General features: G+C 45.5%; 1 protein-coding gene and 1 long non-coding RNA gene across 2 annotated transcripts in view; one reads left to right on the forward strand and one right to left on the reverse strand.

Annotated features, from left to right (window-relative positions):
- Window positions 1-27,058, reverse strand: part of LOC144159598 (uncharacterized) — a 699,997-nt gene that overhangs the window by 584,690 nt on the left and 88,249 nt on the right. The window lies entirely within an intron of this gene.
- The window catches only part of LOC144159597 (glycine receptor subunit alpha-3-like), a 134,777-nt gene continuing 111,769 nt past the window's right edge, over window positions 4,051-27,058 (forward strand). Inside the window, exon 1 of the mRNA XM_077691184.1 lies at window positions 4,051-4,170. The gene's annotated coding sequence lies outside the window, so the exon portion shown is untranslated. The remainder of the gene's footprint in view (window positions 4,171-27,058) is intronic.

The following is a 27,058-nucleotide window of genomic DNA, read 5'->3' on the forward strand; positions in this document are numbered from 1 at the left end:
TAACTATCTTTGTCTCGGCAGAGTCAGAAAATATTTCCGGAATGAATAGAACGCCTTTGATGTACGAAGCGGGCGTGACCGTGGCCGAACTATCCTGGCAGTTCTCGTGAGACAGCAATGAGAGCCTAAAGCTACAATAGAAAAATATTTGACCTTTTTCTACGGAACCCTTCGCGTGCAACTTTTGGCTGCTCAGATTCAGAGGTGTTGTGCTGCTGAGAACGGCATAGTGGCTTTGGTTCCAGGAAGCACCTGTTGCTTTTTGGTTAGGGATTTCAAAATGGGCACACATATCACGTGTCCTCTTCTCAAGATCTCATCTTCCTTCTTATGGTCTATACTACTGCATAACCATAAACTTCTGCCTTCCACAGAGCACGAAATGTAGCTTTTAGGCTAAAACTAAATTTAATGAGCTTTTGGAAGTTCAAATTTTACTTTCTTGGGTGCTCTTCTTTTGCACAATATTTATTTTCTATTATTTTTAAATGTACAATGCCTCGGCCGTGGGGTAGCTCATGTACGCGCTGCCGCTGGTCACCTTGCGCAAGCCGAGCTAGGGGCAGCTAGAGGTTGACCATCCCAATGGCGTCCGCGCCTGCCTGTTCCTGCATCTAGACTGGCAGGGCGAGAAGACGCTGTTAAAGGCGGGGAAGTGGACGCTCGAGATGCCGGAAAAACAGCGGGCCCTGGGACACGTCGACCGGCTACGGCATGCCGAAGGGGACATGCCCCCTAGTGCAGCGGCTGTGCATACACCACCACTCGAGCATGGGGCGCATGCCGGCCCTGTACTAGCAGGTGGTGGTCCCCGTGAACGGGGGTGCCTCCGTTAACCGGCCCCTGCCCCGGTGGCCGAGGTACACGTGGAAATCCCGGGATTCCGCCGCAAGTGGCGGACGCCCATCTGGCAGCATCTGCAGCTGGCCCGAGCCGTCGTCTGCGGCAAGCTGGATGGCCTCAGTCTCGCCTCCTCGGACGGCTCTGTGCGACAGCGCCAGGGCTCGGCCGCAGCGGCCGCCGTGCTGGGAGAGGCCACCCAACAGGCCTGGCTGCACTACGCTGCATCCTCGGTCACAGCCGATCTGGTGGGCGTCCGCCTGTGCATCGGCCTGCTGCTAGAGCGGAAGCCCGCCCCAGAGCAATGTGACCTGCTTCGCGATTCCCGGGGGGCCCTGCTGCGCATCCGGGAGGGCGACCGGTGCACGATCCTGGGGCGGGGATTCCGATAGAGAGTGGCATGGCTGGTTGACAGGGTAGCTTAGGTGCGGATGCACAGGGTGACTGGCCACATCGGGCTCGAAGGCAATGAGCAAGCGGGCGAGCTGGGCGTCCAGGCCGACCGTGCAGCGCAGACGACGCCCGCCGGCTCATCCAGCGGCATATGCACGCCCAGAACCCGTACCCGCGTCTCGCCACTGAAAAAGCCCCCCCTATCCCCCCCCCCTTTGTGAGGGCCGCACATCTGTCCCCACAGCACCGCTCGGCCGTCCTGCGCCTCCTTGCGGGGCCATGTAGACGGCCGGGCGTAAGCGCCGACTAGAGCTCGCGGACAGACAGCATGCCGGCACTCCGGGGTGCCTAACGATCTCCTGCCGCACCTGCTCTTCGAGTGCCTTAAGTTTGCGGCAGGAAGGCCGAAGATGCTGGCCGCATTGGGGGGCGTCCGGCCACTTGACCAGCTTTTGTGGCTGCCGGGCTTTTCTAGGGAGCGGAACGGGGACCAGCACGCCTTGGGCTGCTACCTGAACGCATCGGGACTCCTCCCGGCCTAACGCTTCCTGGCCCAGTGACTAAGCACAGAAGAATGCCGGCGGAGCCCCAGCGACTTTTCTCCTTTTATCCGTTTTTTCTTTTATTTTTTAACTCTCTTAGCGTGCGCGTCTGTGTGCGAGTGCACGTCTGTGTGTGCGTCTGTGTGCGAGTGCGCGTCTGTGTGCGAGTGCGAGTGCGAGTGCGAGTGCGAGCGTGCGAGTGCGAGTGCAAGTGCAAGTGCAAGTGTGAGTGCGAGTGCGAGTGCGAGTGCGAGTGCGAGTGCGAGTGCGAGTGCGAGTGCGAGTGCGTGCGCGTGTGTGTGTGCGTGTGTGTGTGTGTGTTTAATTATTATTATCGTGTAGTTCATACCTCTCCCTTGCCTCTCCTGTCGACCTTTCTGACAACCTCACTTCCCCACACCAGCTGGCGTTCCGGTGTACATCCCAATGTGTGATAAATGGCGCCTGCCTGTGGATCTTCTGCTCTATTTTGCTTCTCAATAAATTCACTCACTCACACATTCATTCAGCACACATCGTACCGTTTGAGGTGAAGCCAACGGGCAGCGATTTTTAAGTGCGAATGAACTTCTTAAGCGAGCCTGAAGCGTCCGCCGCCGTCCGCATAGCAACAGCTGCGGGTTCGCGCGCTCCTCGTCTTCCTTGGCAACGGGGGGAGATGGGCGCGCGCTGCCTGGCCGCTGACATGGCACATACCCACGTGGGGGATTGGCCAGGAATCTCCTCGTCTTCCTTGGCAACGGGGGAGATGGGCGTGCGCTGCCTGGCCGCTGACATGGCACACACCCACGTGAGGGATTAGCCAAGAATCGGGCGTGAGAAGGGCTAATGCACCCGCTTGAAGGAGTACTGACACGAAATTTCAAAGCTGAGATCTGCTCTAGCAATCAAGTACAACGACAACACAAATAGGTGTCTGTGAATAAATGCATCTTTCTTTCTTTGTAGTTGTGTGTGTGTGTGTGATTTGTCTTTCGCGAACATTACCGAACCGCGCAAATTCAACTCGTGCATTCGCACTTTCACATTCTTCCCCTCGGGGAAATGCGCGGAATTTTTTTAGAGTACTTGCCCCCGCCCCACCCCCTGGCATACAAAGCTTCTCACTAATTCCAAGTTCGCAGATATTGCGATCTCTCCAACAGAACAACTGCTGTTTTTAGTCTTTATACCGATCCAGCATGTAAGAACAAGCACTGCTGCAAATGCCGCAAATGTCGGTAGAAAAATACTAGGAGTTTTTATCGTTTTTCTTTACGCCCAACTTTCCCTTCGTTGTTTACCGCGGTTATTAACTATTAGTGATTTTACCGTTCATTAAAACTGCCACTTTCTTTTTCTTCCACTCGTTCTAGACTTGCTAACCCGTCAATGATGTATGCCTCGTTAAGAGTTTCACCACTCCGCATGTCTTAACGCACCAGCGCTCCGGAAGCCGAAGAGAATTATAGTCCTTTCCCAGTTAGGTTTTCTATGTACACCATTTCATCCATTAATCTTTAATACGATCAGGCCATGCTGTGGGCTGTGTTGTGCATGTGCAGTTAGATCATACTGTCCACTGACGCGACTGGGAAAATGGTTGCTCCCAGGTCAAAGAAATTAAAAAGACCGATAGCTTTTTATGCCCGTTTAGCGCTTCGACGAAATTGCCACAGTGCTGAAAAAGAATCAACTACAAAAGAAAAGTAGCAGAAACTTGCACTTCACACTCCGGTTAACCATGAGCCCCGTATTTATCGTCAGTCACTGCTGGCAAACCCATAATAGCACAGCCCGGTGCGTTATTCAAATTTGGTAATACCATCTTACGATTCCAACCATTTCCCATTTCTTGGCACAGTCGAGATTCTCACCTGATATAAGCATCGCAGCCTTTATGACCCCCCCGGAAGATGGACATAATCTTTATTTCTAATCTAAATTCGGCGATATATCCCTATAAATGGTAATTAAACTTCGATGAACTAGCGAAAAAACAAAATATAACTCCACCCGCCATATCGCCGCCCGTTCGGATTCACTGGAGCTTTTGTCTTCCTTCCTTTTTCCTTTTCCGCCTGTCTCGGAAAGCGCTCGAAGCTTTGTGCACTCACCGGAGCGTTGACGTTACGCCTGCGCGCGTTCACTCGCATGTGGCGGCTCCTAGCGACTTGCGCGCCAACCAGACCACCGGGGGAAGCTCGGAAAACAGGGAGCGAAGGGCGGTTCTGGGGAAAAAAATCTCCGTGTTTTCTTCTAGCCGCCGCATCTTCAGTTAGAGCGCTCGCTCATGGAACTCTTGGCGGTCGCGCTATCAACCAGCTCCGACTGCAGTGCTCGCTGGCCTTTTCACGCGGGGGAAAGTTTGCTCCATTCTGTGCGCCGCGTCTGCTAAAAGATTTGTGCGTTCACGGTAAGTCGTTTTCGTTTAATCGGGCGATATTCCCGGTGTGTTTTCCACATAAAAACGTTCCTGACATAGAGCAATCATTTCGCTCTTTCGTCGTCGAAGTTCTCCGGGAATACATATGGATGTAACATGTTCCTCCGGCTTTAAATTTGATTGCATTTTTTATTGTGTCTCGACAAGTTCGCATCGGCGGGATTTATGTCACTGGTTGCCATCCCTGCTCGAACTGCCTGCTCGAACTCGAATCTCCCTGCTCGAACTCGAAAAGCGGAGGGTTCCGTTCAACCTACTACCCGCATTCTACAGGTGAGCTCATTCCTGTGCGGGCCGGGTTCGCTGGTTTCGCTACGGTGCTGTATATTTTCCGTTGTAGTCTCTGGTCTAAATAACGCATACGCCGTGCACGATATTTTTGTATTACGCCAGTCCCACCTTCACCTAGTTCGTCATAAGCTACTTTGCGTATTCAGAGGCTACCCAAGTGCACCGCCATTCTCGAGATATGTGACTGAATTATACAATATTCCTTCAGACAGAATCGACAATGTATGCTCAGAATTTATTATGAATTTATTACTCCACTGCATTCAAAAAAAAATTTTCTTTTACAATTTGATGTTTTGGGGCGCGCGATATATGTCGCACGTGCGCCACTCCTGTGAATTTTTATTACCCCATCAGCCTATTTCGATAGCATGCAATATGCCAGTTCACATCAAAGATTAGGAAAATGCAATGATCGAAGCGGCTCCTTTAATTTTGGGTGCAACCTCGAAGCACAAGATATCTCCCACATATGATACATAAGCACTTCCACCTTTTCTCTTGCATTTTTTCTGGGTTGAAATAAATAAAACATGCCGCAGTTTTGTGTCATGTGCAAGCCGTGATTTCGCGAACGGCTGTGGTTACAAAACAATGAGAAAACTTTGATATATTCTCCAAGCAAGAAAACAGAGAATATTTGGATTTGTTGATGAACTATTTCAGTCAATTAACATATCTCAACCTGCCAATTTTCACCTTATAAAACAAATGTTCCTAACGAACGATCAGCCTCTTCTAAAAAGTAACGCTGGCTCTTGTTTCCCCGTCAAATTAGATTACCCAACACGGACATCTGAATAAATGTATCTGCCCTTAGTATTCACGCACGAACAATATTTATTGGAATGAAACTATACTGGACACGGTTGGCCCATAGTCATGTACGTCAGGTTTGCTTTTTGTGTGTTTTACCGTTACCAGATATTTAGAGCCTGAATTCCATCCCATTTTGGAAGTGCAGTTAGTCGATTTCTCAAGCACAACCCCTTTAATATTCAGACCACTGAAGGTACCCTGAGTTCCTTTTTCATCTTAGTAAATATTTGATATGCCGAATTTGCCGGAGGGAAAGATCTTACATAATTGAAGAAGCTTCATTTTTTTTTCTGAAACTTTTCTTGATGACCGCTTCGACAAGATTCACTTTGAATCATCAGTGTAAAAAATACCGAATGTGATTTATTGTACTCTGTCTCAGGGTATGGCCATGGGGCTATGCGCTCGGGCCCACAGATTCTGGGCTTTTATTCTCGATAGGCACTTGGGACACGTTTTGGACGTCCGCTGCTTCCTGGGGTTATTATAGTCTCATGCATTTTTTTAGTCCTCCCGTAATAAAATGACACAGGTATAGTGGTGGGATTAAAGAACATTACAACAATTTTCATGAGCATGACTTCTTTTTACATCTCTCTGGTTCAGTATATTCCTTGCGTAATGATTATTGCATTTTTTTAACAAAAGAGTTTGCTTCATTGTTGTTCTGCAAACGTTTTCCTAGTCTTCCTTGGTTCGACATTTAGGCGCTGTAGCCAATCCCGGGCTGAGCGGCATTCCGTAGTGAACTGCCACGAAATTGATATGGATGACCTGGGGATATTCAACGTGTTGGGGAATTACGACATATCGGCTTTTCTTTCTTTCGCCGGAAAACAGTTGCTTGGACTTAATTGTACTTGTCAACCTTGTGGTACACCGCGTTAGCCCCTCAACGACCACATCGGCGGGAAATTTGATTACCTTGGCTCAAAGTAGTCTCGTTAAAGCGCCGACAGAAGAAAAATCTAGGTCGTTAAAGACATTTTATAGGCATAGGCTTCAGCAGTTTTAGGAAGCTTGAAAAACTTATACAAGAAGTAACAATACTAATTATACAAATACCATCCTAGCATTTTTATCCTTAACACCTTAAACGCCCTCCGGACAGAAAAAACGGTTTTCTTTCCACATGGTGCTTAGTCCTTTTTTATTAATATGGGATTTACTAATGCGGAATCTGGTACACACTCTTTTTAGTGTGCATTGAAAGACTCGGAAGAGCATCTATTTGAGTCCAGTATTTTCATATTTCTAACAAAAACGCAGTATTGTAAATGACACCACATTATATTAGCGATTTAATACTGCGAACACAATTTGGCCGTCTCAGAATGTCTTCCCGAAACGTAATATTTAGCTTCGTGTAGCACCTTATTTTTTAATCTCTTATTTTGATGTTTAGTTGATGTATATAATCAATTGTTTTTATACATAAAATTTTTGAACCCTGTGTTTTAAGCACTTATTTTTAAGGCAATACATCGCCTTCCCTAGTAAAATATTTCTGCTGCCACGCCTTATAAAAGGATTCTAATTGCCCCGAAGGACATCTCGTTGCGATCTTCAAACAATCGCCCTATTTTTTGGATAGCTTGATTTCTTTTGGCGTGATTATTTCTGCATGTGGTCTTCTACTGGCGCAAAACATTTGCAAAAGTCATTTTTGAAACCGTCATGGTCGTGCAAAAGGCATTCCTTGTTGGCACTACGCCAACAGCATTCTCTGAATACCATTTGACGTGGAATGCTTCTAAAATGCGTACTAACCACGCACTGCTAGACTCATAGACTTTGGCGCACAGCAACAGGTTGGCTTGCATACGCAGGAAACAGTTCTTACAAGACAGGCATCCACTGGCGCAGAGGAAGGTGTTGAGCGAGGAGAGAACAAACACCTAGCGCCAGAGCAGGCAATCTTCGCGCGACTTGTGACGTCCCAAATCTTGAAAACTGGAAACGCAGTGCTCGGGCTTGTTTATTTTTGTCATTGGAACGGAAACGTGCAAAATAAAGGTATCTTGTAACTTACGCTGCTCTTCGCTTTCACTAAGACGCACATCAAAACCTGTAAACATTACTCATCGATCCGGCTTACGCATTAGACAAAGGTGCATTAATACGATTTTCGATGCGTTACGCTTCACACACCACAGACGGTCGTGTTTCGATTTCCAGTACGCTACTCGCATTTGTATACAAACGCACTGATAAGAAAGATTTAGTATGATGAGAATTTAGACGGCTGGCCCGCCTAATGAGACCGATATCGGTGAGATGTTTGTGGACAGAAAAACAGGCACGCGACCGTGCTGCAAATCCGGCCATTGATTTTACCCTTTGCTAAGTTCACTATGCAGGCAATGCGCAAAACGAAGTTATCTTTTGTTCGCTCAACAAACATACGGCTGTTGCGGCAGCGCGTCCTTATCACGTGTGTGGACTGCAATGCGACGGTGGAAAGCCACCTTATCGACGTGGTAAGCATCGCACCGCCAGAGTGACCAAAACGATGCTATCACCGCTGAGGCAACGCCGCCTGTATAAACAGTGCCTAACGCGTGAGCGAAAAATGGCCAAACAGCCACTCTCCTGTTGCTCTCTCCTACCCTTCCCCGCTCCGTAGCCTTCCAGCGTGCTTTCGTGTCCGCCAGCCAGCGCCGCTTCTCGGAAACTATGCAAAATAGTGGAAAGTTTGTTTAGCGTTCCCGAGGCGGCGCTCCTACGCCTTCTTGTTTTTCACCATGCCTGTCTGTCTTGGTCTGTCACTGATAAAACTTCCTTTGTCACGAAGCAAAATCCCTTGCGCTGCCGCAGGCTGATGCCGGCTTTGCGCGCTTATCTACTCGGATCACAGGCCCTGAAATTTTCTGAGTGGGGCATCCCCCCTCTATCCCCTCCGCATTTAGGTATTGTTTTGAGCCCCCTGTTCGCACTCCGCATCGGTACGCACTTCTAAAATTGAGGACTGTACTGTAGAAGCGCCCGGACAGCGTGGCGGGATCCAAGCTGCTTATCCTTTTGTTTCCTATAATTTTCTGAAGTTTACAAGCACGTGATATTATTGGAAAGTAATCGTAGAAGTGAGCGCCTGAACAAAAAACGTGCACGCAATTTTTTCTTCTCTAAATACTCCAGAAAGAAAAATATCAGTAAAATAAAGGCTGCCCCATCCGAAAATATCGTTTTTCTGTTAGCCATATGTCTACCCGACAATCAGTATGTTCTTAGACTATTTCAGTCCGCCTCCGTCTTTATCTTTGGAAAAATGCAGCAAGTATGAGGCGAGCGACACGTTGAACGAGATCCCCAGTGCGCCACAGAACTAGCGCCCCGTCACGACTAAGATGTAAGCGAAACGGCCCTTGAAGCCCAACAGGCAAGCTGACAGACACACGTCGTAGAAGTGGGTGCAGCGTTCGCGACTCGCGAGCAGTGACGTAAGGCGAGATGTCCGCCGGCACGCGCCACATAGAGGATCAGTGCCTGAACTAAGCGTCCCTACCCTTCCCATTGAAAAGCGCGCGACGCGTCAGGCAATGTTAATACCGGCGGCGTTGGCTGAGGGGACCCGCCACGGTGGCTCAGTGGCTAATGCGTTGCGCTGCTGAGCAGGACGTCGCGGGTTCGATTCCCGGCCGCAGCGGCCGCTTTTCTGATGGAGGCGAAAAGGAAAAACGCCCGTGTGTTCGAGACTTCAGCGCACGTTAAAGATCCCCAGGTGGTCAAAATTAATCCGGAGCCCTCCTCTACGGCGCGCCTCATCGCCTGCGCTGCGTCGGCACGTTAAACCCTACAATCAGACCGCTTAGTAATCACGTGATCGCAGCACACGCTTTTTTGTTTGCCTTGTTACCGCAGCTCATTGAATACGTACAGGCGCCGTCATAAGTAATTCGAACAAGGATTTGAGAATATCACAAAATATTTGTTTCACTGGCTGCATGACGACCACTGCTGGCTTACCAGACGCTTCCTCGATTAAGGAGGACTCCTTCGTACGCACACCAATGCAGCCTGGCAGTTTTAGGAAGAAGAAATTCCTCTAAATTTACGAGACTATATTACAATTCTTTATGATGGCCCCTGTACAGTCATGGACAAATAGAATGCAAACACAAAAATATGAATCAAAACACACAACATTGAAAACTGTTTGTGGAAGTCCAATAATGGCTCGCAGTTGGTATAGAAGTCGCGCTGTTTGTGTGTCCGATCCATATTTTTATGATCCCGGTTCATTTTTCTGTGACTGTACCTCGCCGGTTATCGTTTCGCGTTCAGTTTCTTTCTTGTGGTTTACTTGTCTTCAAGTGCACACCTTTTAGTAAACATCTGGAACGATCTACTAAATTCATTTCAAGTGCGTATGCACACATCCGTTTCACGAGCGATTACGCAATGACGTCCCAATTTGTAGTTAGTGGTAACGTAAACCACGTGTGGTCGGACCTGAGTGATGGTGGGCCGCGTCGCCAATGCCAGCCAAGGCGAATAATTACGCCTGGCTATACCATTTTGTTAATTTGGGAACAAGTCTTAATGATATTCTAATAAAAACTGTAAGAAACGTGAACTTCTATAGTTTGGTAGAGAACTTTAAACCACGTTTCTGGGCGGCTGCAAAGCAAAAACAAAATACATGAATTTCCTTCTGGATTATTCGTGACGCAAAACTGCGGTTTTTTTTAATGACAGTGTTCTGGTTGGTTGCAATGCAAATATGGTTATCTTTTTAAGCAGGACCTACGGCAGTGGTTTGAGCGGGAAGCAGCAATTTTGCACGAAAGAAACAAGGCTTGTCTTCCTGCATGTCCTCTAACTGTTTATCCAACGTTGTGTGTAATTTGGCTTAAATTACGTAAGCTCGGTAATAAAACTCCGACGTTTTAATAATCCATAAAAAGTATCAAAACTTCCCTCAAGCCAACCTTCAAGATTTACTATGCGCTGGTAGCGAAGGTCATTTCTCCCTTACTGTTGCATGTTCCGCACAACTTCAATGGCGTCTTATTTTAAGGCGGAGACTTGTGTCTATTTCATTGAAGTTTTAACAGCAAGTTTTAACAGACAGTTTTTTTTGTTTTCGTTTTTATTACTGTAAAGGCCCTTGCGCGCACTGCATAGAAAAGGAAGAACAGATTCGTATAATGCACTCTGAGCAGCAGAGAAGTACATTCACTAAAGTTGTTACAAAAAAGTGCGCGAAAAGTCACAATAAAAAGGGAAATACGCATACAAAAATAAAAAGAAATGTTACGACTTTATTTACCCGATCAGATGCCAACCGAAAGACACCGGGGAAGTCCGACCAAAAATAGGGCATAGGCAACAAACTGGAATAATCTATTTTTCATTGCACGCACTCGAACAGTTCAACAACTTCCTGGGTAAATTTGTCGTGGCCACTAATGATGGCAATACGCTTTTGGAGGACATTCCATCCACTAATGGCTAAGGGGAGGAAAAAAGGCGGTGTAGGTAGGTACGCGATTATAAACAGATATAAGAAGAAACATTTTGCGCCTTCTTTCAAAAAATTGAAGACCGAGATTTATTTTTATCAATAAAATACTTGAATTTGGTAAGTATTGTACTGATATGAAGCGGGCGCTCTTGTTTTGCAACGATTCTATTTTTTGGCCAAGTACCATGCATCGATAAGGATGCCAGATTATTCCAGTGTATTCAACTTATAAATTTTTTAAAGCTTAAAGCTTATAAAGCCTATCCGCTTGAACAGCAGAGCTGTTTAAGCTTTTAGTTTTGTCATGGAACGTTATCAGAAAAACACACCAACAAGCATACCGAGACACTTAAGCGTGGGCCTAGTGAGGGGCACCCGGCGGCCAGGCTTGCGCGCTGGCTTGAGTCACATGAGGAGCTCGCTAAATAAATACCAACAAAAAATACCGAGTGCACCTGGGCGTGGGCCTAGCGAGGAGCGCCCGGCGTCGGCCAGGTCGACATTCGAGAAACACTGTGCACAGCGGTGGCAGCGTGACCTCTCGCGTGCTGTTCTTTTCGCCAGTTCACGTGCGTTAGAGCCTCAAGTGGGGAGCACAGACGCGGAGTTCGCGAAGCCGGTTTCCGCGGGGTCTAGCGCGTGCTGACGCGGTCCCTTTTGGGAGAGATGCTGAAGCCTGCGGGCAAATGGATCCCGGCCTGCCATTCATGGAGAAATTTCAGCTCAAGTTCGGACATGTATCGGAGGTTCAACAGCCGTGTGTCCGACGACGGGAGAGAAACCGCAGCTCCCGAGTTTTTTCATCCTTGCACAGGAAGTGCAAGCTGCACATATTCTTTACATAGGCGATTTAAAACGCTTTTTCTGGCAACTGCTATGAGTAAATTAAAGATCTGTAGCACTGTCACTGCGACAGGTACACCGATCCCTTTCCCATGCAGCGTGCCATTGTTTTGGCTGCTGCTGACGATTACATTACAATATTCTGATACTAACCGCATAGAGTCACCAGAGAAACGACACGCAGATGGTTTTACGGTTGATTCAGGAATTCAATTTGACAATCGTAAAGTGCGCTTCCGATGGATTCCTCCAGGAGCAAGAGTACTGGGAAATGAAACCAAGTGTCCCCTAGAAGTACTTTCATCCACTTGTTTGTGGAAATGGAAGCCAGACGAACGGCACATTTAAATCCGACCATTACTCATAAGCTTAGGTCTTTATGGCATCAACATTACAAATATTGTGCTAGCAAATAAGTGAACGGGGTAGGGGGTGGCCTAATTGTTTCTGCATTCGGGCGATTTGGGCAAGAACATTGAAGTTGGTTTGTAAGCTGAGCCTTTTCTAATGGCCACAGTACAAAACGTGATCGGATCTGAGTGACGACAGATGCTTTTTTATACAATTTCATGAGATTATGCGACCACTTTATTTGAAGATTTCTGCAGCGGAGCCGTATATCTACCTCTCCAAATAGAAAGTATACCTCCATAGACATAATATTCCTCGAAAAGATATCTATGGATAGTCCCCCAAGTTCTTTAAGAGCACAAATTTGATGACTCGTGGGAACATTCCGCGAGTATTTTTTTTCAAAAATGCTGCGTAGACAAACTGCTTGCGCGCCTACAAAAGCTAGGTTTGCCTTCTTGTCCACAAAACAGTTTCTTTCCCTCACTTTCCTAGCTTTCACTGACGTACGTATATAAAAAAGTATGCGTTCGCACTTTCAGTTACTGCGTTGAGAATCCGCAAAGTTTTTCTGCAGCAAGCACTCCTTCCTGCCGCCTTAAGGTTGCGAAAAGCACACATAGGAGCTCATAGTTGCTCATTCCTGTCGTTAGGCACCGCGAAAAGTGCCAATTTTGATTTGAAAGGTGTTATTTTTATATTATGCTGAGAGAAGCTTTTCTACGCACAAAAATGGCACTATCGCAACTTTTAGTATTGCGGAGCGCCAGTTGTGCAACGAGATACCGATGCGGTAACACTAGGGTTCGGCGAATAATTGGTGGATCATTTTGCATCAACATGTTATGCACCACTGTAGTATAAAGCTTTTGTTGTTTGCTTTCTTTGCCATTCGCGGACTTTGCACCATTAAAGCTGCAACTATCATCAGCAGGTTGTTGTGGGCCTTCGTGAAAATAACGCTCTGCGTGAATCTAAGTTTGGCGTAAGCGCACCTTGTCACGGAAACACGCGCTGCAAATTACTTATTGATAAGAGCCCCATCGGCTGCTACATTGAAGTGACGGCTGCAGGCTTCCGGATGCAAACGTTGTTTGGCCTGGTGTTGGTTCTTCACCGATTCTGTCCACCAGCTGCCTAGGGGACAGCTTAGAAGACGCTAATGATGCAAGAGCAATATTCAGGCGGATTCACACAAGGACACAATCTCACGCACGCTCTGCACTCCAAATTATGGTAATAGTGTATCCACACAGACAAGAGAAAATGCACACTTTATTGCCACCAAGGTTTCATGAAAATTGGAAAGACTAAAGGGGGCGCTAAGCAGACGAAGACAAAGTAAGACACAAACACAACATACAGGCGCCAACTGTCTTACTTCGTCTTCTTCTGCTTAGCGCCCCCTTTTAGTCTTTCCAATAAGCATGAACCAAATAGCTCAACCCATTTTGTTTGTTTCATGAAAGCCTTCTATTTCAGGCCCACGTACTTGACATGAGAGCCAAACGCAATGGCCCTGTGAAAGTAGCAATATTTTTGGTTTCTGAACACTCGTAGAAAATGTACACCTCAACGTGGAAATTTTTTCTTTGCGGAAGCTTCCGTACAGGCCGCCGCAGATCTGTATTCTGACATATTTAAAAACAGAAATACAGCTTTTCCAGCGTATGAACCCCAGGGAAAACGTTTTCCAGCGCTCATTACGGCTTGTGAAATATGTCAGCGGGAAATAATGTAACGTGCAATTCAGTGTAATCCGTCTTATTTTGGCATCACGGGCAACAAGTCCGCTTATCGAATGGCACAAAATGAGCTGTCATTTTGTTCTACTATGAAATTTTACTGTGACCTCTGGGTCATCTTAAGACAAGCAGTTATACAAATTTTCAAGTTCCGGCATGATGAACATTGTCAACATTGGTACTGAAATGTACTAACAAAAGCCGATGTATCTTACAGTTGCACATTCGACCACGCTCAGCGAAGACTACAACATGATGGCTCAAAATTGCTTTCGCGCGATCGGTTGTGTGCATTTCACGTGCGCGCGTAAGAGATGTGCAGCGTTGTCGAACGCACTGCCTGGAGCAGGCTGCACAGCGGACGACTGTTTCCTACAGGGCGAAAGATAACAGCCCCACACACCACGCTCAACCACGGTGTCCTCCCATATGTGTTTTGGATACTGTGTAGACACGTGTAGCGACTTTTTATTATATTCCCTTCGGGACACCAAACTCCCGAACTTATAGTGAAAGAGCCATATTTTCTCCGCACCAGGTTAAGCTCGACGGTGCAGTTTCCGGCATATCGTGCGAGCCTGTACATTTTCTAATCGATGCTGACGTTTAAAATGAAGCTGTTCTGCGCTGAAACGAAAGCTTACTCGGTCAAGTTACAGATAGTTTGACATCATCTTTGTGATCGCCTTGCATAATTTAAATGAGGCTAGACTAAAACCCGTCCCTGGGCCCTCCGGCTTAACATTTACGCCCATGTGCAATCATATTAAATGCTTCCACTTGGAGCGACCGGCGCTAATTAAAGCGGACTTCAACCGGCTTTGGGGGATGTTTACACTGCGAACGCTTCGGAAGAGATAACCGCAGGCGAACACCAGCATATTTAATGTTAGCACATGCCGTATAGAGAGTGCGAGTTCTCTTGATGCGTTGACTTGTAAGTTTGCACTGGTCACAAGACTAATAACTCCAGGTATACCTGGTCAAAGCAGAGGTTTTAAGAACAATACGGTTAAGAAACTCGAGGTCACGCAATGTGGTTGATTAATGTATGCAGAAAAATTTTAAAATTACCTCATCACTGTCGTTGACGGTCTGAACACTGGGATTTATATGGAAACAAATTAAAACAATTTGATGTTTCACCGTCGTAATTTTCTATTCGCCATTAATTTCTCTATAACCGTATCTGCATGGCACCCGGTTAAGAGTTATTTACTACATGAGAAATGTGGCTGTTTTGAAAACCTATTTAGCAAATTCAAGAATCCGGGAGCGTATAAGTACTTTCAGTGAGCTTGGTTTAGATGAATATGAGGTTAGTATAGACAGGGACATGGAGCCCCCCGAATTGAAATTTAATTGCCGATAATTGAATGTTGAGCTGCATTTCTAAACAAACCAGAAAAGACAGAGCAATAATCATCCTGCATCACGAAGCGCCAACCGCTCCTGGCAGTCACTAGCGCGACCCCTTAAACGCAGACATGCTTGATGAACAGTAGAGGTGTAACAAAACTCTGTCTCGATCAAGGCACTTCCGGATTTTTGCGATCCCAGCACTGGCCCTGCCAGATTTTTTCTACTTTGCGCGTTTTCGTATATTCGAACGTGAATGATACGTGTACGTCAACAAAAGCGATCGTATTGTTTCAGGAGCGCAGCCAGTAGGGGAGAGGTTCGGGGTTTTTACACGTCCGACATTTTCTGATTGGTGCATACCCGGTATTTCTTCTCATTTTCGACCCTCTTTTTTTTCGTCCACGCTGTTAAAATGTGACAATCAAAATAGGTAAATTGGATGGAAAATGAATCTAAAATGATGTCTGTGAGCAGGTTACCATTAATTTTAGGTTCTTTTGCCTGGGGTGTAAAACTCCCCCTGAAGACTAATTCTGGCTTCGCCGCTCTATTATTTACTCGTAATCGTAGTGATCATAACGAAGCAGTATTGCGAGTACTCTTTTGAGCCTATATTGTTCTGCCCTTCTTAAGCCGCACATTCCAACAACGGCACGTGTGTCCATTGGAAATGTGGTTACAGGATGTACGATTGTTTCAAACCATACGAAGCACAAATAAACCTAGGCGCTTACATTTTAGGACCCTGTCAACTCTGTGTGTTGGTGTTTTCAACTTTCTTATACGGGTGCTTTACCCACCGCAAAGCAAATCGCTGACGTAGAGAGAACGTCAGCTTGAGTATATGCAGATCGATGACCGCACCAAATTTTTCACACGGCTAACAATCCGATAAATCCTTTCCAGTCCATGACATTGCACAGTGAGCCTTTGTTGCTCCGTCTGTCCAGTTGTCTGATGCAAGTTGAGTTCGAAGCGTGCATGGGCTACAGCAATGATAGATATCCTGCCATGTTGCATATTTTCAGGGGTAGATAATACAAACCTATTTGTGTGAGCTACCAGCTGTCAGCTTCTTAGAGAATTTTCGCCCGTGATGTACCAGGTGCTCCAAACGTTTATGTAGGTTTACCGTTGGGTTAGTAGGGGTTATGAGTCTTTCGTGCTTATTTTCCTTTTTTTCGCTGAAGCTTCTAGCAAAACCCGTCCGCTTAATTGTGTGTGTCGGATCTCCTTTACAAACGCACCCATGTGAACAGTGTCATCGCTATGACAACGAGGAGAGTGGGCGCTGCTTTACCAGACAGTGGATGCTCCGTTGCTATAGTTACGCGGAGAGACTGAGCTCTTAAATCGCCGCCGGCCAATGCACGGTGGAGTATCATCGCTGATAAGCTGTCGCATGCGCTCAGTGAATTCTAAATTTGGGAGTTGAACACACCGAAGCTACACTGCGCTTTACAGCGTTTCGTAGTGGAGGGTTCTCGGATAATTTTGACTACCTGGGGATCATTCACGTGCGCCGATATCTGGACACACAGGTGTTTTTGCTATTCGCCGCCATCTGAAAGCCTCCGCCGCGGCCGGGTCATTAGCACGATGTCGTAACCACGGAGACACCACGGCTGGGAATACAAAGAGAATCAGCTGAAGCCGCTCTGAAGACATACAGCGAAGAAAAGATTAACCAGTAATCACGTGCAACAAGGAGACCTAACGGAGTGTCGACGAGCAGTGAGGTAAAGTGCAGATCAAAAGAACCCGCGCAGACGTCGACAGGTTAATCGGCGCAGGAATTGAACGCATAGAATTTGGCAGTTCAGAACCACTGCCTTGAGAGACAGGAATGCAGCGTTTATTGTGCTGTTGCGTTTCGACTAACGATAATTTGAAACTATTGCTAACACCCTGGCAGCCCTTTACAAATAAGTTAATTCCACAACATTCACGTAACCTTTTCAAATCATCACCGGATGGTGGACATGTCGTCGGATGATGCTGTAGATAAGTTGAACCTTAAGATTTTCGAATTAAACTCTTGCATACTGATCTATTTCACCACGAACATCCTTCTGTGGGAATAAATTTCCAACAATCGTGAGTGTATCGAACTCAAAATCCTGTTTTTAAAACTGGAAACTGCGAAATCGCGCCTAAATAAAATAACCTCAGCTGCTAAGCTGCAAACCATTCTCATTACTCTCACTTTAGCTCGGTCAGATTTTCTATTTTCTTATCAAATTTCCTCTTTTCATCCTTCTCTTTTCTTGGTATTTTTGTACCCCTACATGGCAACACAGCTTCTCGAATCTATCGTCTGTGCCATGACTGCATTTTTGCAGGATTCCACTTAGCGCTTAAAGCAACATCGTTAATACGCTTTCAAATTATTACGCACCGTCCTTTGCCCATACTTTCTTTTTTAGCTGTCTCTTCCTTTGGATTATTAACAAGGCAGACTAGAGCATCCAGAGACAAAAAACTTCAAATAGGGGCTCACGTCGCAATAACTTAGAGCAGGGCCGGTATTCCGTGACAAGAGTGACATAGGATTGGAGGCGGCGTTCAAGTCCTAAAAGAAACGACGTTCAAAAAAGGATAAATAACGTCGCGTGAGGGACTATTACAGACCTTGAGGTGCTGTGCAAATTCATTTAACCTATACACTGCGCTTTTTCTTACTTCGTTCCACTCTCGTAGTCCTCGTCAAAGGCTTTTTGACTAACCAACCCCGTGAACGACGTCGCCAGACCACTACGATTAAACAATTTCCCAATAAGCCAGGAATACATAGGGCCCATGCAACACTCTTGCTCAGCCTATTTCACCAACTTAAGCGCCTTTACATGTTGACAACAAGCGCGTACAGTTAGCAGAATATTATCCTCATCAACAGCAATAACAGCACACTAGGCGTACAGCAGGACAAAGGCCTTTCCTATCTACATCCAGCCGCTTCAATCCCGCGCCGCACGAGTCTATTCTTCGCCTCCTAAATTCTTTATTTCGTCTCTCCATCGAGTAATTAGCCTTCTTTGTCTTCTATACGTAGCCGTCTCTCAGTATCCTCTCTGTTACCCTGGTAGACTACTGGTTGTCATTTCGCCTGATTACGTGGCCAGGCCAATTTCAGTTCCGTTTCTTTACTGGAACTATAATACCATCTATTCTAGTTTGTTCTCTGGTCCGAGAAGCTCGTTTCCTCTCCCTTAACGTTACTCCAATCATTCTTCTTTCTATGGGCCGCTGAGCCGTCCTAAATTTGCTTTCAAGTTGTTTCGTTAGGCGCCAAGGTTCTGCTTCATATGTTATCACCAGAAGGACGCATTGGCTGCAAATTATCCTTTTCAGTCATAGAGGTAGCTTACATTTTAATGTGTTGGTGTGTTTGCCGAATGCAACCCAGCCAATACCTATTCTGCACCGGATTTGTTTCTTGTGGTTCGGATCAGCACAGACGACCTGATCGATGTAGTTATAATATTGTGGTTGTTCTAGCGCTTTGTTACAATTCCCGAATAGGGCAATCTCAAAACATCTTTTCGTCCTTACCTTAGATTCATTCACATTTATTTTTAGCCCCACAGCCTTGCTTTCTGAATTAAGTTCATCGAGCGTTTTTTGCAGGTGTTATGAAACTCCCTTAGCCGGGCTACGTCGTCTGCAAAACTCAAATGATTCAAGTATGCTGGGTTTGCCCGTAATGATCTGTTTTCTCAGTCATGTTTCGTCAGTACTCACTCCAGACAAGCTGTGAACATTTTTGATGAGATGGTATCGCCCTGCGGCACGCCTTTTCGGTTCGGATAATTAACGCATTCCTTGTGATCAACCTGCCCACAATCCTTTATTTATGTCGTCTAAGAGTCTTATGTAGGTTCCTTTTATCCTTCAAGCCCATCTGTGGTGCTCACTGAATGAAACGCTTTAAATCGAATGTAAACGGGTTTATAATACTCTGGGGATTTTTCTATAACTTGAGTAACCCGGAGGATTTGATCCATTTTTGCGTATACTTTCCAAAATCTAGTCTGCTTTCAGAGTTGATGGGAATCTAGGCTGTTGCTTATTCTATTTACCGTTACTTTTGTAATTAGCTTGTTTGCAACTGAGAGTAGGCTGATAGGTCTGCAGTTCTTAAGTTATTTAATGTTCCTCTTCTTGTGAATCCGAATTATGTTTGTGTTTTTCCAGCCTAGTGGAACGTTCAGATTATTTAAGCATCCGGAATATCGCTAAGAAAGTTTTCCCACTACAATATCCCCTCCCTGTATTAAAAATCCACATTTGTGCCGTCGTCACCTGCAGGTTTTCATCTTTCCTTGAACATTTCAACAGCGATACTATTTAGCAAATCGTTAGACATTGGTGTCCGCAGTTAGACAGATCAAGAAAATGCCGAGCGCACGTGAGTGTATGCACGGTAGCGCGTGCATTTCGGCGACTGCCCGACCGCTAAAAAAACAAGAAAATTCCGAGCGCTTGTGCGTGCCTGCCTCGCAGTGACCGCCCAGCGTCCCCGGTGCACGTTTGTCAAGCGAAGTATAAGCACTTAAGGATACGGGCCAAGAGTGTCCAGAAAAAGAGTTCCGGCGTTTGCCGTAATCGTGGCAGCCCTTGCTCGGAACGAGAAAGACGCGTCAGAGCGTATGCCCTTCCAAGGGGATGCTCAATGATTCTCACTTCCAAAATAGTGAAGGAAGCTAACACCTATAGCAACTATGATGGAGTAAAGGGCGTTACGGCAGTGAATGAGAAGCAAATTGGCGGCAATCGTGGGCTTATACCTTATTGATGGTCGTGAGGGTTGCGTAGAGTTTCGCTACCTTCAAGTCCTGCACGTTAGTGTGAGCTTCCTTCAATTTTAAATTCTCCTTTCCTCAGTAGTGGGACTTTGCGAGCTAAGTCTCCGCTCTTAGTAGTACCATCTGCTCTAACGTCGCCGCCGTATAGCCTAGGGCGAAATTGTTCACCTACGCTCGTCTCTGAATGCGTACTTTCTGTCACCGCCTATACCTAGCTTCTTTTAGATTCAAAGCCTCTCTTGCTAGGGGCTATGTCCATCGGCGTCCGTCCGCACCTCTCCCCCTCTCCCCACCAGCTGTGCGATAGCACCGCTCTCCTCTCCCTCTCTCCACGCCAGCTGTGCGATAGCGCACGCGCTGCTGCTCTCCCCCTCTCCCCACCAGCTGTGCGATAGCACGCGCGCTCCTCCCCCTCTCCTCCTCTCCGCACGCCGTTCCCTCAGTTGCTGCTTTTCCGATGAGCTGAATGGACGCCAACCATTCTACAAGCGAACTGGCGAAAGTGATGCCGTTTCGAAACGCCAGCGTCGAGCAGCGGATCCCACACTGCGAGAAAGCGAAGCCGCTTCGGCACGCCACTATCGCCAAGCGGATCCGGATGCCGCTCGTCAACGCTACCATGCCGCGAAAGCGGCCGCGCGCGCGAGGAGGGGGTTGGGAACTCCGAGATTCTTTGTATCACCACATAGTTCCCTTCGGGGAGATGGTGTATTTTTTAAATGCAGAGCATTTGTATAACTCACCATGTCACCCGTGCGTCGGCGTCCGCAGCAGCCAGCCTCCCTTTACACTATAAAAAGAAATAACAGTTACCGGCGCCTGGTTTCGATCCCACGACCCTGCGGGCGGAACGCGAGGTACATGGTGCTCTCCCCACTGCGCCACAAAACCGGCACAGAATCAAAGGCTACGAACGCGCCTTATATCCCTGACTCATTCAAACTACGCCAAGAAGCTGCTGATACAACGCATTCACTACCTGTGGGCGGAACGCGAGGTACATGGTGCTCTTCCCACTGCGCCACAAAACCGGCAGAGAATCAAAGGCTACGAACGCGCCTTATATCCTTGACTCATTCAAACTACGTCGTCAGCGGCGTGCGTTGGCGACTCAGCGGCGTACTAGCGGCGTGATAGCTGCGTGGTGTACACGTGATAGCACCAACCCCCCAAACACTAAACGTTAACGCAATACACCCACCCCCTATGCGACGCATTTACTCGAGTCCCCATCGCGGGGAGATGGGCCCATTTTTTAGTTGCTCGTAAGCTTGCTCCTATTTACAATGTTTCTTTAATCCATGCATGTTGCACAAAAAAAAGTTTGTTTTACTTCTGGTAATCAATTTCGGCAGCTCGACGAATTCAAACCGATACCCCAAATTTGATAGTTTTGTGTTCTCACGCAACGAAATTAGTTCCTCCGTTTTCTCGATTAGTTTTCCCGTTTGTTTTCTACTTACTACTTGTCCCACAGAGGCTGGTGGTTCTACGATTGCGGTTGTTAGGTTGTCATTTAGCGTGTCTAAACTATCCCCGTCCTCCCCAGTTGAATGCGCTAATTTGTTGTGGAGGGTATTTTAAAATCCTGCGTCCTAGTACTGACTGACTCCATGTCGGGAATTTTTACTTTTCGCAAGCCTCGCCCTTTCTGTTTTGAGGTTCGCACTTACTTTGCACCTAGCCATCCTATGGTCGCTTCTGCAAATCTTGCTTGGCTGCTCCGAATCACTGCTCGACGTCCTGGACAACATGTAGGTTTCCACATAAAATTAGGTCAATTTCGTTTTTTCTTTTGTTTTGTTTTAACCTTGGGACCTTTCAGTTCTTTTACTTTTTTGTTTACGGAACTGTGTTTATTACTCATAGGTTGTTTTTCTCCTCAAACCCCAACAGTGTATGTTCCGACTGTTCCGGCTGGCTATTGCAAAGTTTCCACTCACTTTTCTCTCATTTTCTCTTACCTATTTTTCCCTTAAAGTCTCCCATCAAAATCGTTAGATGTTTTCTTCCCGTCTTCATGGCTGATTTGACGTCCTTGTAGAAACTGTCTGCGGCCTCATCATCGTTACTAGCTTTTAGCGCATGAAATGTACTATCTTTAGGCTGTATCAGTTGTGTATGATGATTATCACTACTGCGACTGTTTCGTTATGGTAGAGAATTCCTCAGTGTTCCCTGCTATTTCCCTGCGAATTAACAATACCACTCCGTGACCTTTTTTTCTTAATGTCCTCACTAGCACAGAATATGTCCGCAGGTCAGATCAATGCTCCTTCGCCTGTTCTATCTTCGCTTCTATAATATCCCACTTAATGTCCGAGAGCTTCGCTAACCATACAGCTAAGCTTCCCTCGATATACAGAATATGGAAGGAAAAAAGACTCCCTCCTTCACGACTAAAGTTTCGCAGGTTCCGTCGCTAGACAGAGATCGTGCATTTAACACTTCCAGGGTCAAGTTCAATAGGCGGCGTGTGCCGACCTAGAGATTCTTAGTACCCTCTACGGTATTGCTGACCTAACCACCGCCCTGGTCAGGTGTTCAACAGCTGCTGGAGACTGAGTGCCGAGCATCAGATTTGTCAGTCATGGGAGGTGGGGGCCGACTACTGCAGCAGGCTGGCCAGATCCTTCTTTGATCAAGGAGTGCTGTTTGTGTCCTTAGCACTAGTCTTCCAAGTGGGGTTGCACATGTCTCGTTTAACCGCTTAGGCATCCGCGATGATAGCTACTTCCGGAGTAAACATCACTGCAAACCTGCAACAGTGTCCTGAAGCTACCCGATGTCCTACAGTCTGTATACCGCAGGCGTCCAGACGTCTTGGTGCCTGGTCGTCTAGAAGAGAACGCATCTCTCACGGCCTTTCGCAAAATACTCGCGCACTGCAACAATTTTAACCCGCTTCTTCTTTATACGCTAACTGCACCGAAGGAAAAACAGCGCGCTTACGGGTGCACAATAAATTAAACGAATTCAGATAGAAAGGACACACCTGATCCGTGCGATGTTCTGCTGTACGCAGTGCTACAGACGTCTCGGCGCCCGGCCATCTAACGGAGAACGCACCTTTCACACCCGCCGGCAAAATGGTCACACACTGCAGAAATTCTAACCTGCTTTTACTTTTTAAACTAACTAATGTGCCGCACCAATCGTCAGGTGACCGTTAAAGGGAAGAGACAGATTTCTTTTCTGTACCACCTTAAGTAAGAAAATATTTTTAGAGCCAAGCTCTTCGGCAAATCGTAATTTTTCCTGCCCGTTAAAAATGCCAAGAAATTTCTGAGTGCTCGCGCTTGTGTGCCTCCAGCGTCCAGCGTCCGACGCGCATGTTCGTCAAGCCAAACATACAGACTTTGGATGACCAGCCAAGATTAGCCAAAAAACTGCAGCGTTTGCAGTAATCATGGCAACACTTCCTGGGAATGACAGACCCGTCATAGCATACGGCCTTCTAAGATGTCTAATCATTATCACTTCCAAAATGGTGAAGGAAGCTAACACCTATAGCAACAATGATGAAGTAAAGGTCCTTGCGGCAGCGAAGAAGAATCAAATCGGCTGCCATCGCCGACTTAAACCGTTGTGGGGGTCATGAAGGCTGCGTCAAGCTTCGCTAGTTTCAAGTCTTACGCGTTAGTACGAGCTTCCTTCATTTTGTAAGAGATTCAGAAATCGTTCTTCCAATTATGTATGATGGCACCTGTACATAGCCTTCGGCAACTAGGTGCACATTGCCCTTCGCACATAGCCACTAAGAAAATATTCACATACGGCTGCTAATGTCTGCCTTAGTCAAAACATTCATATATATATATATATATATATATATATATATATATATATATATATATATATATAAATATACACACAAAGTAGAAGTACGCTCTTCGGAGACTTTATTTCCAACGTTTCGACTGAGACAGGTCTTCCTGAGGAAGACCTGTCTCAGGTCGAAACGTTGGAAATAAAGTCTCCGAAGAGCGTACTTCTACTTTGTGTGTATATTTATATATATATATATATATATATATATATATATATATATATATATATATATATATATATATATATATATATATATATATATATATATATATATATATATATATATATATATATATATATATATATATATATATATATATATACACACAAAGTAGAAGTACGCTCTTCGGAGACTTTATTTCCAACGTTTCGACTGAGACAGGTCTTCCTGAGGAAGACCTGTCTCAGGTCGAAACGTTGGAAATAAAGTCTCCGAAGAGCGTACTTCTACTTTGTGCGTATTCCTGCAGCAACTAAGGACTCCACTTCACGACTATATATATATATATATATATATATATATATATATATATATATATATATATATATATATATATATATATATATAGCGAATCAGAATAGGCAATGAGGGGCTTGTTGAAAATAAGACAGAAATAAGAGATCCTCGGAAAGCAAAGGGAAGGATGTGGAAGGCCATTGAAACAGATAAAGAATTTGGAAAGAATTTTTATCCACTTTCTGTCTTCAAAATTCTTTATCTGTTTCAAGGACCTACCAGATCCTAACCTTTGCTTACTCTTATTTCTGTCTTATATATATATATATATATATATATATATATATATATAATGCTTAAAAAGACAGACACACGTGAACATCAATAACAACCGAGTTTGCTTCCAAACTTTCCAGGAAGTGGAAGGAAGTGGAAATAGACTTGGGAAGTCGACAGCTTTAAGCGATCACACCTTTTTGGTAAGCTTTAAACCGGTGGTTTTTGCACGCGTGTCTGTCTCCTTACTCATTCTATTTCAAGCGCTATTTGTTAGTTTTATTTTTTTATTTTTTTTTTTCAAGAAACAAATATATACCCATGATCTTCAAGTACATGCGTAGGTACTCGAAGGCGAAGGTCACAAACACGTTCGGCGCAAGGTTGCTCATTCCTCGCGAGGCCACCGAAGGTCCCGGATGTGGGAAGCATCCTGATGGAATTTTCGGAAACTCGATCATAAGAGAAACCATGGCCAAATGTACACTTTTTCTCCTCCTGCTGCTTATAAAACCAGATTACTTCGGTGCGCTGTGCTCGTGCACAGGAATCTTCGATCTCTCGCATCGTGGTGCTGCATTCCCAATTGCTTGATCACGGCCCTACGTATAAGACGTGGCGTTTTTCACATAGAGCCGCTTCATTTTGCGCAGGGAAAAAGCTATTTCTGGGCAGAATTCTAACAAATTGGCCGGTGACAAGAGCATACGTACAATAAACGCATAAAGGTACTATCATAAGCAGCAACGTTTTGTGACCTTTTCGTGCCAAAAGTCCCAAAGGTTGATCCCCAAACAATGCATCAAAGCAGAGCAATAAAGAAATGGGGCTTTGCCACGAAATACAGACCATAAAAGTGATGCAAGTATTCGTGGAAGTACTTTAAAACTGATGAAAAGCGCTGTCATATATTCGGACAAATATGATAGTTCATTTTTCTCGCTTTTAGGGAGAAGTTTAGCAGCTTTCCTCGACTAGATTAGTATTTTATGGCGAGACTATTAGATGATTAATTGCGTCGAAAATCCAATGCTCGTGTGTCAGGGACGCCGTATCCCAAGAAAAGAGATACGCAACTGCAACGACACTGTATTTCAATATTTCAATCCCGGAGAGCACTAATTTCGCCAGAATGTTTTTGTTTACAAAGACATTTCTTTTAATATTTCACATTGCCATACAAAGCTTAAACCTATTATTTAGGATAACCAAGTGACTACTACGTATTTCAATGTTTCAATCCCAGAAAGTACTAATTTCACCAAAATTGTTTTGTTTACAAAGACATTTCTTTTTATAGTTCACAATAGCATAAAAAGCGTAAAACTGTCATTTAGGATAGCAAGGTGACTACTACAGGTAATTTCTTTAAAAACTCAACAGTCGTGCATAAATTGCGTACAACTGAAAATCTGATCTTATTCGTGGGGGTTTAAAAGTTTTCAAATCAAAATTTAAAGAGAACGACCGACTCATCTGATTTTGATTTAATGCCACTTTCGCTCGACGTGCGGAATATTACCATATATTGTAACAATAAAGCGATCCACCTTACGTATCAAAACTGATTACGGTCAGGACATTACTGTAAAGTTGAATATAACACAATCATTTAATCTCAGGAGTTATATAGTTGAAAATTCTGATTTCTAGCCTCACAACAGTTACTCTATAAACAAACTGAAACACCTATATGTGCATGTTTTTCAAACATCCATTACACCACGATCAAACAAAATCCGCAGCATTTGCTGTGTTGTTTTGTCGCCAGCGTTTTCACCTTCTCCGTCATATTTTGTACATCATCGTCAAAGCGCAAAACGTTTATGAACCAAACTTAATAAAAAATGCTGACTGCGTAGCTTGCCGAGCGTTCGGAAAGAGGCGTTCAATGGCACGTCTTTGAAAAGTTCTTAAAGTCTCAATACAAAAACGTTAGAGCAGACAACATGGTAAACACATTATAGAACTAAATGGGAGAGAATGAAACATCATCATTGTTACCCGCTGGCAATCCTTGCAGTGGATGAGAGCATTTGAAACAAGCTTCAGGCGTTTGACTCAAACTAGACTGTGAGATGGCACTGTCACTGACATCTTCAACTTTTTTTCAACCCATCACCAACTTATCTCGTTCCCTTAAAAATTTCCTTGCTCTCAGCATAAACTTGGAATTCTTCGGTCGATGAGCTCGGAGAAATTTTAAGTTGCGCCACTAAAGCTACCTACTATTTTCTGTCCAGCTCGGCAGAATACGGGCGAATTTCTTCTGGCGTTCTCATGTTCTCGCGCACACGAGAGCAGACGTAAACAAAACAGCTCGCGGGCGTTCTACCTACCTTTCTCTCGAAGAGCATTTGAAAAATGCTTAGATCGAAGAGATGCACCACGGAGTGCTTGATGCGGCCATGTCAGACTGATGTGCTTTGCAGAAACCTGCCAACCGCAGCGTTGTAATATCCCTTAAGAATACATTTCGACGTTACGATGTAAGCAAGAATGTCACTGCGATAAACTTCACTTTGTTACTTTTGTGGTGGTTGTTGTTGTTGTTGCCGCGGTAGCCGCTAAGAAATTGCCTCATGCGCTCCTATGCGTCTGAATTATTTGA

Source organism: Haemaphysalis longicornis, unplaced genomic scaffold (genome assembly GCF_048455015.1).
Source record: "Haemaphysalis longicornis isolate Haplotype H1 unplaced genomic scaffold, Haemaphysalis longicornis Haplotype H1 scaffold_10, whole genome shotgun sequence".
NCBI lineage: Eukaryota > Metazoa > Arthropoda > Arachnida > Ixodida > Ixodidae > Haemaphysalis > Haemaphysalis longicornis.